Source organism: Polistes canadensis, unplaced genomic scaffold, assembly GCF_001313835.1.
Source record: "Polistes canadensis isolate GaletaPanama2010 unplaced genomic scaffold, ASM131383v1 scaffold_56, whole genome shotgun sequence".
NCBI lineage: Eukaryota > Metazoa > Arthropoda > Insecta > Hymenoptera > Vespidae > Polistes > Polistes canadensis.
Genome location: NW_014569603.1, coordinates 157,606 through 172,472, shown reverse-complemented (window position 1 = coordinate 172,472; position 14,867 = coordinate 157,606). Strand labels below are relative to the sequence as shown.

General features: G+C 30.4%; 1 protein-coding gene and 1 long non-coding RNA gene across 3 annotated transcripts in view; one reads left to right on the top strand and one right to left on the bottom strand.

Moving 5' to 3' along the window:
* The window catches only part of LOC106785766 (glutamate receptor ionotropic, kainate 2-like), a 44,933-nt gene extending 36,830 nt beyond the window's left edge, over positions 1-8,103 (bottom strand). Inside the window, exon 1 of the mRNA XM_014746480.1 lies at positions 7,733-8,103. The gene's annotated coding sequence lies outside the window, so the exon portion shown is untranslated. The remainder of the gene's footprint in view (positions 1-7,732) is intronic.
* On the top strand, positions 3,595-11,869 carry LOC106785767. 2 transcript variants are annotated; one of them, XR_001381561.1, is made up of 4 exons: positions 3,595-4,123; positions 5,372-5,502; positions 6,763-6,943; positions 11,588-11,869. It is a non-coding gene; the product is annotated as an uncharacterized LOC106785767 (long non-coding RNA). The 2 variants fall into 2 exon arrangements; XR_001381560.1 differs by lacking the exon at positions 11,588-11,869 and adding an exon at positions 11,361-11,503.
* Positions 11,870-14,867: the final 2,998 nt, after the last annotated feature.

Here is a 14,867-nt window from a genome sequence, read left to right as displayed (position 1 = left end):
AGAAAGAGAGAGAGAGAGAGAGAGAGAGAGAGAGAGAGAGAGAGAGGGAAAGAAAGTACTTCGAACTCGATAAATTATTTTCTTTTCACTCCCCTCCTATCTCATTTTATTTTTATTAGACACCTTCGATCCTCCGAGAGAGAGAAGGCATTGACCTCTTCTTTAATATAGATTTAGTATCGAGACCAGCAATTAGCGATGAATCTCGATCGTTAAAATTAACATGTAGCCTTTATTTAGTTATTCATTATTAAATATAATCGTTTTTTTATTTTTCTTCTTTTTATTTGTTCTGGTATAATATTTGTTACCAGTTAAAAATATTTTCTTTTCTATCTTTTACTGAATGGTATTAGATTTCGTAGAAAAAACAGTGATTTTGATAAATAAGAAAACTTATTCGATAGATTTAATTGGTTGTACCAAACGAACGCATATGTATTTTGGTTATGTTTTTGATATTGATTTTGATTATTAATCGGTGATTGTTTTTCGAAAGATTTCTTATTGGAAATATATTTTATTTTCAAAGAAAGATGAGATCAGATAGAGGATTATACTTATGCGACAGATTTGATTGGTTAAATAATATCGTATTGACGAAATTTGGTTACATTTTTATCTATGTTTTTTTTTCTTCTTCTTGTTTCTACCTTTTCCCCATATTTCTTCTCTCTTTTTTTTTTTATATTTTAATTTTTATTTTCGATAGTTGTTTTTCGTGTCGATCGATAATAATTGCTGACTACCCGCATATTTCTCGTTGCTCTTCATTCGAACTCGGTGCGTGAGAGTTTTCGCGTGTTCACGCTTGTGTTCGAAACGAACGCAACGTTACATGTGGGTAATAAAAAATGCTCGTGGAGAAGCATCATGGGAGAGACAGAAAGAGAGAGAGAGAGAGAGAGAAAGGTAGAAAATTGTAACACGGAAAACGCAGTGAACGCAAGGGAATTTCAATGCGTTTCGAACAGTAGTTCGAACGGTGATTGATACGCAAGTATTATACATGCTTCTGACGTTTTGTTTGCAAACCCCTATTGCACCTCTAGCCATATTAGAAATGTAAAAAACATGAGAGAGTGTACGCTATCGATAGACATCTCTCGATCCCTTGATACTAGTCATCGTGTAGTATTCCAATTTTTATAGGAAATATTCTATTCCAGAAACAAAAGTTTTTCCTTCCATTGTTCTACAATAATATTTTTTCAAAACTAATATTTAAAAAAACAAAAATTATTGCGTTAAAAATGGTAGGCAAGATTGCAATAATGAACAAACAAAAAATTAATGTATGATTCTAGTAATAAGATTTGAAGATTGTTATGTTGAATTTATAGGATTATATGAATAATAATAAATTTTATGAATCTTCACGTAGTTTGACCATAATCGTATATTTTTCTATTCCAAATTTTGTTCACAATTTTTTATTGATGTCTAATACGTATAAAAGTTTATTTAAAATTTGCGTTATATTATAGTATTCATCAAATGTTTTAGAAGTAAGTTTGGATAAAGTAAGATATGTGAGAAAGACGAGAATACAAAAGGTTCGAGTTTAAGCTTGAGAGAAGCACGGTATGAATAGCAGCTCTTACAAGTGTATACGTTAGCGTTTTCGTTGAATATGTAACGTTAAATTTGCGTCTGCTTACGGTCAGAGACTGCATCTCGGACCTATTGAATTCCTTGGAAAGTTTAAATTGGCAGTCTATTTCTCTCGCTTCGTGCCACCTTACTAGAACCTTGAATTATAATTTTATAGGGGGCCTCCTAATAAAGAGATAAAAAAATTTGTTCACGTGCATCATCCATTTCACTTTAACTTTATCTTATTTTTTTGTTCAAAAGTAATTTAAGTGTTCCAATAAAAATTCATGATTGCATTCTTTCTACGATTAATCTTAAAAATATTAACAAAAATATTTCAAAAAATTATATCATCTTTTTCATATTTTAATTGTAAATATTGTATTATACTCAATTTTGGTATCGTATAAAATTGTGAATAATTTTTATTGTTTTTATAAATTAAACGCGTGAAAGTTTTTGGATTTAGTTATCATTTATGTACAAATCTTTGAAATTTGGTTATTTTTGTAAAAAGGTCAATGACCTCGTTGGCTAGCTTACAATTAATTTCTCCTAGTTTCATCGTTTCGTATACTTTTATACTATAATTCGTAGGACATTCTGAACAGTGTCGGTTGAAATTTAACATAGAGAGAAGTTAATGGTAAAACGTGCATCAAGATTTTACATTATCGTGCCAGCAGCAAAGTGACACAGTAGCAACAGTAGTAGCAGCAGTCGGGACGAACATTACTCTAGTTATCAGTTATATGGGTTAATGTTGACCAATTACACACGAGAACTTTGATACACAGGATATAACTGTTTAATGCACAAATATTACATAAATTCGTATCACGCAAAATATTAATGTATATTTCATATAAATTAAATACATTTTTATAAAAAGAAATTTAACGTATAGAAATAAATTTGAATTATGATAATATTTATAAAAAATATTTTCTTTTACAAATGGTAAGGAAAGGTTCGTAAAATTTGTGATAGATCTTTCTTTTGATTTTTAAAGAGAAAATAAATTTTTGATTCGACAAACGGACACGTTTCAATGGAGCGAAAAAAAAAATCACGATCGTAACACGGTCCCCGGTATCGTCTGTTGACACAAACCAGACGATGAAAATTTATACCGCGAAAATAGAGTGAAAATGAACAGGGAGAGAGAGAGAGAGAGAGAGAGAAAGAGAATAAGGGAGTGAGATAAAAAAAAGGGTATTGAAAAATCGATGGAACGTGTCGAATGTTTTCGTGGTAAAAACGCTATCATCAAATGGACCAAGTATTTGACCATCGGTTGTGTGACTGTGTGTTTGTTCAGCAGTATAATAAATAAGCGAACGAGTTTTCAGTATTTTTGGTTTGGTGAAAAGTAGCCAAATTTGTCGAATCCTTTTTTCGTTCTACATCGATCGACACTATAGCTAGCGAAATTACTAATAAGCTGTTTCCTCGTTCGTTAGAATATAATTTTACATTAAACTTTGTTGGTGTGAGACAAGAGAGAGTTGTTCATCGATCGAGTGCAAAACTCAAACGAGACACGTACGTTCGTTTGTTATATTTAGAGATTTCAAAGTTGACTTTGGTACTATGTACATAGTACGTCCATGGTACGTGTTGATTATTTGACGGTCAATTTCATTTCAATGAAATATAATAAATCTAAAACTTTGATTCAATAAATCGTAATATATAACACGCATAATTTGTGCGAACATTCGATCTTATCATATATAATTAATTAAACCATTTTATAATTTAAGAGTGTACTTTCATTCAACTCTCGATTAAAAAAACGAAAATATTTTACTATCAATTAAGTACTTTTGATTACGGGTTAAATTGTCTAATTAATAAATAATAATAATTTAATTAAAATATTTCAAGCGTACTAACGTGTTGTATACGATAATGAACATTCATTTTCTATCGATATATTTATTATTCAATTTAATACTTGATCTTTTCGAAATTTGATTACCGTATTCACATATACAATAAACCTGCACACATATCTATTTAAAAAATTATTTCAATTATGTTAATTGGTACTATGCCAAAAGAGTTAGTATCCAGTAAACATTCGAGACTCGAAAGAAAAAAAAGAAGTAGAAGAAAAAATAAAGAAAGAAAACTAGCGTCGACGAGAAAAAAATGGCCGAGGGCTATGGTCGTAAGGATTTCGCAATTACCACGTCGATATTCATTATTTCCGCATGTATGCTAGTTCATTATTACTTGATCTTTCTCTCTCTCTCTCTCTTTTTCTCATTTCATACACCCTCTCTCATTCATACACTTTCGTGAAGTGTCAACGTGTGTAGAAAATCTATGTCGTGTGAAAGATGTAAAGAAGGAGAAAAGTTAAGTGTGTTGGTGGTGGTAGTGGTGGTGGTGGTGGTGGTGGTATGGAAGGAAGGCAGGGAGAGGAGTATGACGAGCGTTTAAAAAAATGTTTCCACAGTATTCAGTCAGTCACGTCGGAGTGCAAACGCTCGCGGCTGTAGTATCAACATCAGCAACTGTATTAGTAGCAGTAACACGCTCGAAACTTCTCTCTTTCTCTTTTTATTTCTCTTTCTCTCTCTCTCTTTCTCTTTCTCTCTCTTTTTTGAACGTATGTGCTAGGATGTTAGTGCGTAGCTCGTCAAAAAGGGAAAGCTCGCTTGAATTTTGTATGCAAATAAACTCGGAAAAGAGAGCGGGCTAGACGAGTCCGCTTTAAGGACACCGTTGCATTGCAACGGACTGTGCTTGACGTCAAAGAAAAAACTTTCTTTCTCTTTTTCTTTCTCTTTCTCTTTCTATTTCTATTTCTATTTCTTTTTCTTTTTTTTCTCTATTTTTATTTTATTTTTTATCTCCGTCTTTTTAGTTTTCGTTCTACGTCCGTATATGTTTATATGTGTGTTTTAACGTGCACACACACACACACATATAGGCACACACGTTTAAAGTGTATCTTCGCGATATTACGTTATAGGTTGAGAGGTGTGAAAACTGACACGTTCGTGGCATAAACCATCACTTTTTTTTTATCTTTTCCTGTTTTTGTTGTCTTTTATTTCTCTTTCTCTCTCTCTCACTCTCTCTTTCTCTCTCTCTCTCTCTCTCTCTCTCTCTCTCTCTTTGCTCTTCTTTTTCCTATATTAAATGCTACTCCTTTCATTCGTTCCAAGATTATACAGAAAACATTTTCTTTTTTTTATTATTATTATTATTATTATTATTATTATTATGGATCGAATATTATAATTTTATAATATCAGATTTGATTGAAATAGATATTAGTAAAATCTCGTTATAAATGTTCATACTTTTTACAGGTTTATGCTGTTACTACTGATCTGTCTGTCTTAAGCAGATCTTTACCTACTTAAAATTTAAATACTCGTATTCGTTCGCTAACGATTTATTTTATTAAACACTTTGCATGCAATTTTATTTTATACATTCGTGAATCTTTTATAATATTTTAGATATATTAACACACCTATTTTAATCATCGTATTTAATTTTATTTAATTTTTCTTAGTAGTATCGTTGAAATTATTTTACGTATCTCTGATGTTTCAGATATGTTCAGTGTGTGTATGTTTGTGTGTGTGTGTGTGTTTCAGTAATTTTTCGAATTTAATTAAAATGGATTATAACACGTAACACTAGGGACCTACTATTATCACTATACTTATCATTTATTCGTTATGTTGCTCATATTTAACTAAAAATTTCGTTAAGGATTATATTCAATTATGGTCGAATGTTTATCTAGCATCTAACTACCGGCTGCCTACCTGTTTACATACGTGAGATTGCTTAAAGCCAATTTGATATTTCAATTGGGAATAATTCCAGGCTAATCAATTAGCCAATTAATTTCATACCAAGCGTTTTCGTGGAACGGTAAGCATTCTATAATATAATGCGTGCTTCAACATATGGATATTATTATATATGTTTCGATAGTTAACTGTTTATATTGCAGTACACACTGAAACATATTGTATCAATATACTAAAATAAACTAAAAATAAATTCAATTATTTATTTGAAACGTTATCGTTTATTGAGCAGTGTCTAAACGGTGAAAACAAAAAATTCTTTTAATTTTTATTATTTTGTAATTAAAAATCATAAATACGTTCTTTCTTTTTTTCATGTTAACTTTTTAGACTGAATTACAATGAATTCGATTACTTATTTGAAAAGTTATTTTTTTATAGAATTTTATTCCGAACGGTACACGAAAATTTCGTTAGATTTTCGTTATTTATTTTTTTTCTTATAATTTTATTTTGTTTTAATTAAAAAACATATAGGTGTTCTTTTTCCGTTATGTAAACTTTAGATCGAACTACTTTCGAAGAATCGACAAATTCAATTGGCTGGCTACATTTCGATCTGACTTGAGTATTCACGTTGGTTTTGTTGTTCGGTGATTGTCGAGAAATTGCATATCGTACGATACGTGCTCTCTTGAGAATTTCATAGTATGTATAGTTGTAAATACATAGATATAACGATAGTATGTACGTATACATATGTATACATATATACGTACATGTAGAACGTGATCGTAAGAATAAGAAAATTTCGAATGATTATGTCAGAATGGAAAATGTGTTTTGTCTTGATAAAAATATTTAGAAAAGAAAAATATTGTTTCTTATAAAATTGTTCTAATCATAATAAAAATTCCAAGGGTATAATATATATTTCTATTTTATTTTTATTCGCGTACTTTATCCTACCTTTTTTACACATAAAAAATTTATTTTTATATTTATATTTATATAGATTTACGCGTGTGTTTTGCATCTAAATTCGAATTTGCGTAGATTAGATTCCGAATAAAAATGTTAGTATTCAATCTAGGCTGGTAGAAAAATGATTTTGGAAGTTTAAATGTAAATCATTTTTCATAGTATTTCATAGGTTTGACAATTGGAAATCCTAGCAAACGTTGTAGGTGTAAATATTTATGTTCAGATTGTAATCGTCGATAGGAATCCAATGAATCACGTCATATAAAACGGTCGATCTCGTTCTATCGGACAACACACATATACACACACAAACAAATACACATACAAATGGCTCAATGCTATCTACTCCATTGTGAGGTTTATGGTTCTTTACTGCAAGCTTCCGTTCTTTTTCCAGGAGATTCGCACACTTTCACGGATAACGGCCTCGATAGATTACTCCGTGGAACTCGAAACCTTTTCGTATCTCTTCCGGAATTACTCTTACTATGTGCAAGAAAAAGAAAGAGAGAGAGGAAGAGAGAGTAAAAATGCTTTTTGAAGCATCGAAGATATTAGAAGGGCGTATGTAGCGAAAGGTAAAATTGATTTTCTCGTCGCGTCACATCTGCTGGTGTTCTTCAAAAAAAAGTAAAATAAAATAAAAAATAAGAGAAAAGAAAAGAAAAGAAAAGAAAAGAAAATAATTCAACGAAAAGCACAAAAAAAAACAATTCGACAATCTTCGAATCATGAAAAATTTCTCCAAAGTATATATTATCCACTTGTCTGTTTATTTAAGTGAAAATAATTTTGTTTAAGTTCTCAATCCGTGATAATGATAAATTTCCTTAAATGTTAAATAATAAATGAAGCTTATCAGGATGTATCCTTTTGTTCATTGAAATAAAGCCGATCCAATTTTCTCGGTGAGTTCGGCTTGGTTCGTGTCGCGTGTTACGAACTGGCACTTAATTACATCCGAATTCAACACAATTAGCGGGGGATGCAGTGGGTAAAACGGAAACACGAGCTAGCGTTTACATTTGGCTTTCATAGATTTCGCGATAGAGGGGAAGTTGTGTAGCGTTGTGTTGTGTTGTGTTGTTGTTGTAGATCCTGCAAATTTTCGATACGAATGGAGAATAATTATGGTATTACGTACGACTTCGTGTATTAGATCGAATGCAAAATTGTGCGATTCGTATGAAGTATATTATTATGTTTTGTTTTATATTTAACACGATCGTCTCTTTTCATATAATCAAAAGTAATTTATAATGAGTTACTAAAAATATTAATAAATTCAAGGTTTTTACGAACGAACGAACACGATGATGATATTTGAATGCCAATGTTATACTATTTGTAATTAATTTAATACCTACCGTTTTCACGATCAGTTTAAAGATGAACGAATGATTGAAGTAGAATCAATCATGCGATTATAATTAGATGAATAATCACTCACTGATTTATTTCTATCAGTTTTTATTTTGATCACTATTATAATTCCAAGGTTTGATATTATTTTTATGAACCCACGAACACACACATCGTTGCACATTAAGAGTTGAGGATATTTTAATTGTTTGGTTTAATTTTTTAACGTTTTTTTTTGTATGTTTTTAAACGATATCAAAAGACATATGAAATATATTTAAGAGAAAAGTATTCGTTCGTTCTTAGCAGTAGTTCCACTATGCTGATGGCGACTCTGCCACGCACTGATCTAAATTTGTCGTGGATCAACCTAAATACATTCCACGACTTCCCTCGTTCGTTTCGTTCGTTCGTTCCAACGAACGTATATACATTCACGTTCATTCTAGAAAATATTAAAAACAATAATAGAAAAAAAATGTATTCGCATTTTTTATGATAATACAATATATACGCTATTATTTTTATTCTTTACATTAAAATATCCTAGGAAAAAAAAAACAAGAAAAACCCTTTGCGTACTCCAGACTCTCAGTTTATTAATTAAGAATTTGATTAAAATTATCAAAAGAACCAATTACGAACGATTCGATTGATAAAAAAATTGTCAAATGTTCCAATAAAACATAGAGAGGGAGAGAGAGAGAGAAAGATGACCAATTATAAGACTATTACGTATTCGGATTGTCGATGAAACACTTGACGCAAATTAAAAAGTTTACGGACGTTGGCTGACACGAAAATGTTTCTCATTGTCTCGGAGTTTTACTAGCTGATGACGGGAGAGGAAGAAAGAAAAAGAAAAAAAAAGGGGGAAAAAAAAGAAGAAAAACGAAACGACATATAAAACAGGGAAAGATGAAGTGAAGGGAGAGAACAAGGGAGAAAGTAGGAGGGTTGGTAGGGGTGTTCGGAGAACGGGAATAGAGTGAGGGGGTAATGGGGGAAGGGGGAGGGTTCGCTTGAGGGGTGAAACTCTCACGAAACGAATTTGATGCGCGAATTAATTAGTCGCGTGGAATACCGGTCATTATAACCGGCATGCGACTACTAATTTCATTAGCTACTCGCGTTGGCGTACCAGAAGTACTAATTGGTTAATTACGAAAGTAAAGGCGTATGTATCCCATATACTTCGTCACTCTCATTTCTCTCTCTTTCTCTTTTCCTTTCTCATTCTCACTCACTCACTCAATATTTTCTTCTTCTTTTTTTTTACTTTTAGGACGAGACGCGAACGAGATTTCATTATATCGAATATACGTATTCGTTTAATCGAGTTTTAATCGCTAGAAACGAATCAAAAAATACGTTTCAAAGTTGTACGAAAAAAATGAATAGATTTGAAAATATGTTTCAGAAGGTTGAATCGTTACTTTGAATGTTTTCAAGCGTAAACGAAATTCGTCCGGTCTTTTCGAGAAGTTTGTCTCGCAAATTTTGTCGTAACTATATATATACATATATGTACTTTCTGTTTTCTTTTTTTCGTTTTTATTTTTATTTTTTTTTTTTCTGCTTCTTCCTTTGCATCTTGTCTTTATTTTGCAAAAGTTGGATTCTTCAAAGCAACTTCGAATCTTAATTACTCGATGCAACCAGTGTAACATAAAGCCACTTGGTTCTGTTTGAGATTATTATTTATTCTTTATATTTTATGGTTTGTTCGATTAACGGTATATTTTATGTAACAGGGAAACAAGTTCAAAGATGTCTTATATAAATATGATATCTTCTTGTTTTTCTTTTTATCTCTTTATTGATTGGGGTAAATTGTAACAACCAATTAGAATTATTTCTTTATGCTAAGATTATTATTAGAACGAATTTCATTCTGCCATATTTTCATGTATACAAAAAAATTATTAAATTATTATAAAGAGACGTCATATCTTTTTGTATGATAGAAAGAGTAAGAGATAGAATAGATAATTATATTCTTTTTTTTTAATTATATGTATAGGGATACGTTTGTTTAAAAAATCAGACGTATCCAGTCGGAAGTTGTAAGACTGGTATTGAGGTTTTTTTTCTTTTTACTTTTTAATTTTTCCTGTTTTAAACGCGAAGATGGCATGAAGTAAACCAGTTACGTTTTGACTATCAATCACTTTTGGACGAAATAGCACACACGTATTTGAAAGTTCTTCTTCTTCTTCTTACCTCGGAGAAGGATTCCATGGACTTTCGAGTAGCAAATTAAAATCGATCGAAGTTCAAAGCGTTCACATTCGCTTACTTTACAGAAACCAGCTCGTATTACTTTGTCAATGTCGTTTGCAAACGTCGAACGTGACCGTTGCTTTCCACCCATTTTGTCGCCTTTAACCTTCCAAATCTTCGTCTTTAAGTGTCTTGAAAAAAATATAATCAATTTCAAAACTTGTAAAAAAAGAAAAAAAATATATATATCTAAGATTTATCTTATGTATTTATTTAATTTAATTTAATTTAATTTATTTAATATTAAAGTTTAGTTTGATATATAATGAAATGAGATTAAGGTTCATTTGAATTTGCGAGATATTATTTCTTTTTATAATTATCCCAACAATACTTTTTCACAATTTATGCTTATTTCTAAACCATCTCTATACATTGCTTCAGCCGAAATTTTTTCCTAGTTAAAAATAATAGTACAGCAAGGGGGTTAATTTCATTAAATGAAAATTCGAGAAAATTTACGAACCCTAGTTCTTTCATGTAAGCTATTAAAATATTCGGCGAATTCCAGCAGATTTGAGCCTTTTCGGATTTAATTGTGAATTCTAATTAAGAGACGTAAATCGAAAAACGGTTAAAGTATATTCGAGGAAAAGGGAAGGGAAATTCGAGTATTAAAAGTATCGTTTAACGTATTTAAAATCCTAATCTTAATTTCATCTATCCTTTTTTTTAATTTTATTTACGGTTCCTTCTTCTTGTTTCTCACATTTTCCTCTACCCTTTTTCTTTATATCTCTTTTTCTTCGTCCATTTGGTTTAAATCGTTCATCTATCTACGTACTTTTCGTTCGTTTCTCACTTATAAATAAATTTTCTATCTCTTTCGTACATCTATCTATATATTTCTTTTCCTTCTTTTTTTTTGTCAACATTTTTATCGTTATATTCTAAAACGAGTTTATCGTGGATTCATGCAACATGGAATGAAAGTCTAGTAAATCGTCCTCTTTTTTAAAAACTCGTCCTTCTTTCTGTAGGAAAGCTTCTATAGGATAGATTCTAAATCTGAATCCTTGTTGAAAAATTCCAAAAAAAATTCGTCTGACGATATGGGTACTTTCAATTTTAATTCTGAATTATTTGATTGAGATGCATACACATCATACATACTAGTATATAGAATATATTTCATAGCATCGAATTGTTTTAAAAAGGATTATATTCTTTTCAAACATTCGCGAGTCGAAGAAAAAATATTGTTGAACATTTTTATTCGTATAAAAATTTTTTTCTCAAAGTTTACGTATAAAAACTGAAACTATTGTAAAGAAATTTATCGTATGCGTTAGAATAAATTTTAAATAGTACGATTACAAATAAATTCTCTCAAATTGTAACTTGTCGTAGATAAAAATTCTTCGTGACAGCTGTCAACGTTTCATGGTAACGATAGAGATGTCAGTATAAAATGATTCTCTTGGAACAAAAAAAAAGAAAGAAAGAAAGCGAGAGAAAGAGAGAGAGAGAGAGAGAGAGAGAGAGAGAGGAGAGAGAGATAAGTAAAAAAAGGTAAAAGAAAATCTTTAGAGTGACAGCTACTTCGAGTTTGAAAGTTCTCGTTACTTTGCCTTCAGATCGGCTTTGGGCCCAAGCAAACCAATAACAGCAAGAAGAGTTCAACGTCGTTACGATCGTCACTAGTTTCCTATCAATGCATTTCTATCCTTTTTGAAGAGAGGATGTTAAGCGAAGGAAATATCCTATATGGATGCAACCGGTACAAACGATCCCTAGAAAAATGATCTTTCCAAAGCTTCGAAAAGGATTCCACACGCGTGCGTGTTGGATTTTCTCTAAAGGGAAAATGTGTATTTTTTCTCTTTAAAATGTGGATACAAATTCATCTTTCAATTATTATAAATATAATATAATATAATAAAGTCTTATATATTATTAAAGTTAATATTAACGATAAGACGAACTTAGTTTGTTCGCATAATTTTAATAAATTGTTTACCTTAAATTATATATATATATATTTTTCGAAAAGAGAAAATGGTTTTACCTTGGAACACAGAATTGAAATATAATGCAATCTCTTACAAAAGATCTTTGGGGAAAATTTATTATATTAAAAAATAATACGATATAATGAGCATATTGTCTGCGAGAGTAATTTTAGTTTTCTACAATTTTAATTGAACATAAATTTGATTGCATAATATTATATTGCATTATAAGTTTTATAATAATTGATTAACTGACACGTAGATTTGTAAAGAATGTACTAATCTCGATGCAAATTGAAACGGTTAAAAGATATTATCGTATAAAAACCGATCAATTCCTTAACAATACTGATAATACATCATAAATAAAATCATTCATTTCTTTTCTCTCATTTTTACCTACTCATCGTATTTTATCGATACATATAAGAACGAGGGTGTCATTGGTCTATTGTAAAGCTTCCTGATAGAATACATCCAAGTGCAAATTGAAAGCCAATATATTGGAAGATGGAAAAAGATAGAGATAGCATAAAAAAGGTATCTAATAATTCTTTATATCGATCGTGTTTCATATTAAAAGATAAATCAATCATCGTTATGTTTGTTGAATAGATTGAATAGTTTCAATACTTTTGAATATATACGTATACGTAGTTTAGGTAGATTTTGTTGATGTTCAAAAATCAAAAATTCTCCCGTTCTCTCTCTCTATCTTTTTTAGGGAATATAATTCTTTCTTTCTCTTTCTTATGAAGACAATGACGACGACAGAGAAGTCAAATATTAAAGCCGTTTCTGTGGTGGCTGTCGCTTCGTTGTACTCCAGACCATTCACTGGTACAGTTGAAGCATCCTCTTTTCTAACGTTTCATCTAACAGCACCAGCAGCAGTAGTAGCAGGTTGCTAGCTATACTAACATCAGCAGCAGCAGTAGCAGCAGGAGTAGTAGTAGTAATAGCAGTAGTAGTAGTAGTAGCAGTAGTTATAGAAGCAAAAGCAGAAGCAGCACCCTACCGTTTCTAACATTGTGTACGTTTCTCGAGATGTTCGTTTCTTCCTTGTCGTTAGCGTATATGGTCTACTTATTGTATGCGATCTCGAGATTCTCTCTCGAAATCTCTCTCTCTCTCTCTTTCTTCCTCTTTATCTCTCTTTTTCTCTCTCTTGACCTCGTAGGTGTATCGTCTCTTAGAAATAGAAATTCTTCATTTTCTATTCCGTGTTATTTCCCTTGTTCCTGTATGGTTAGTGCGTTAATCCTTTCATAATATTCTTTGACACAATTCTTATTCTACCATGATTGAATACTTTTCTTTTATTGATCATTTGCAAAATAAATAATTGATAATTAAGGAAAAGGGGTTTTATTTAAATTCTGACTTCGGTCTCTCGAATGGATATCTTTATATTTTTATAAGGTTCATATAATTTTTCACTGTTTATTCAGTACTTTCATAGTTAATAATTCCATGACATTATTTATTGTTATTAATTAACAGATCTTTATTTAAATTGATGTTAAACATTTGAAGTTTTTTTTCACAATGTTATAATTAATAAATTATTAGAATATGATTTAAATCAAATAACGCTAAATGAAATAGATGTGAGTCTTATTATTTTTCGCGTCAGTTTTATTATGTATTTTTATATTTTTTACATACCCATCATTTAAAGAATGAATTCAATGTAATACGAAAGACGAAATGAGCGACGAATAGAACATGGTAGGACTTGTTTCATTACATCGTGAGATAAATTGTTCCTCGGGATCCGGTTACTTGTTCTTCGGTCGAAAAAAAAAAGAATGAGAAAATAATAGAGAAAAAAAAGTTGGAGATGATGAGGAAGTAGGAAAGGTACGAGGATAGTATGAAAATGTCACGCGATACTCATAATAACGCATCTGCTTCATTCTCGAGTCCCTTTTCCATCTCTTCCAACATAATATTTATATATTTAAATTTTAATAATAAAAATTTTATAGTAAAATAATATTTCAAAGATATGGAAAATTATTTCTATAGGAATTTCTATATTATTAATATAAATAATAATTAAAAAGGTGTTTACACACAGCATTTATTTAATTAATTCAGATTTAATAACATATTATACCAAGTAATAAAATTAAAAGATTATTAATATCGAAATTAAAATAATTTGGCTGAAGAAATGTGATAGGTGTAAAAAATGATGCACCTTTGATAAAATCCCATAAATATTTAATTTAAATTCATTTGAAGCGTATGTACACACGTTACTAATTACATGTAAGCAATAATCGCGCAAACGTATCTATATGCGTTCGGTCGAGTGGCTAACCAACTAAAACGGATATGAAAATTGTTTGTGTCGATTAAATACTGTTTGTCAATTGACAAATCCAACCCCCATCCTTATCAAATACTTGTTTATATCGGCACATAAATCGATAACTCTGTTCGCGTTCATATTTCGTTGGTTAATACATTTCTGGTAGCATCGGCAGTATTCATCGTTTGTGATTGTTGCTTGAATTCTTTTTTTCTTTTTCTATGCTAATTATAAATTATTGAATTACGAAACGAGTTAGATTAATAATTAATCAAAAATAATAAATTTCTTTTTCTTTTATTTGTTAAATAATTCATTCGCGAAAAACATAAATCCTATCTCGTTTGAGTCGACGTTATATAAAAAATTTATTTTACTTAATCAGTTTAAAATATATTTAAAAAAAAAAGAAAAAGGGTCTACCGACGTATGCATTAATTAATAATTTTAATGTCAATTAATTATATTAACACACATTGAGTGCCGAGTGATGATGATCATCGATAATTGCCACTCAACCAACTTTATTTAAATAGCACTTGTAAGATCAGTACATATATGTGCATGTATTTATGTATGTGCTAA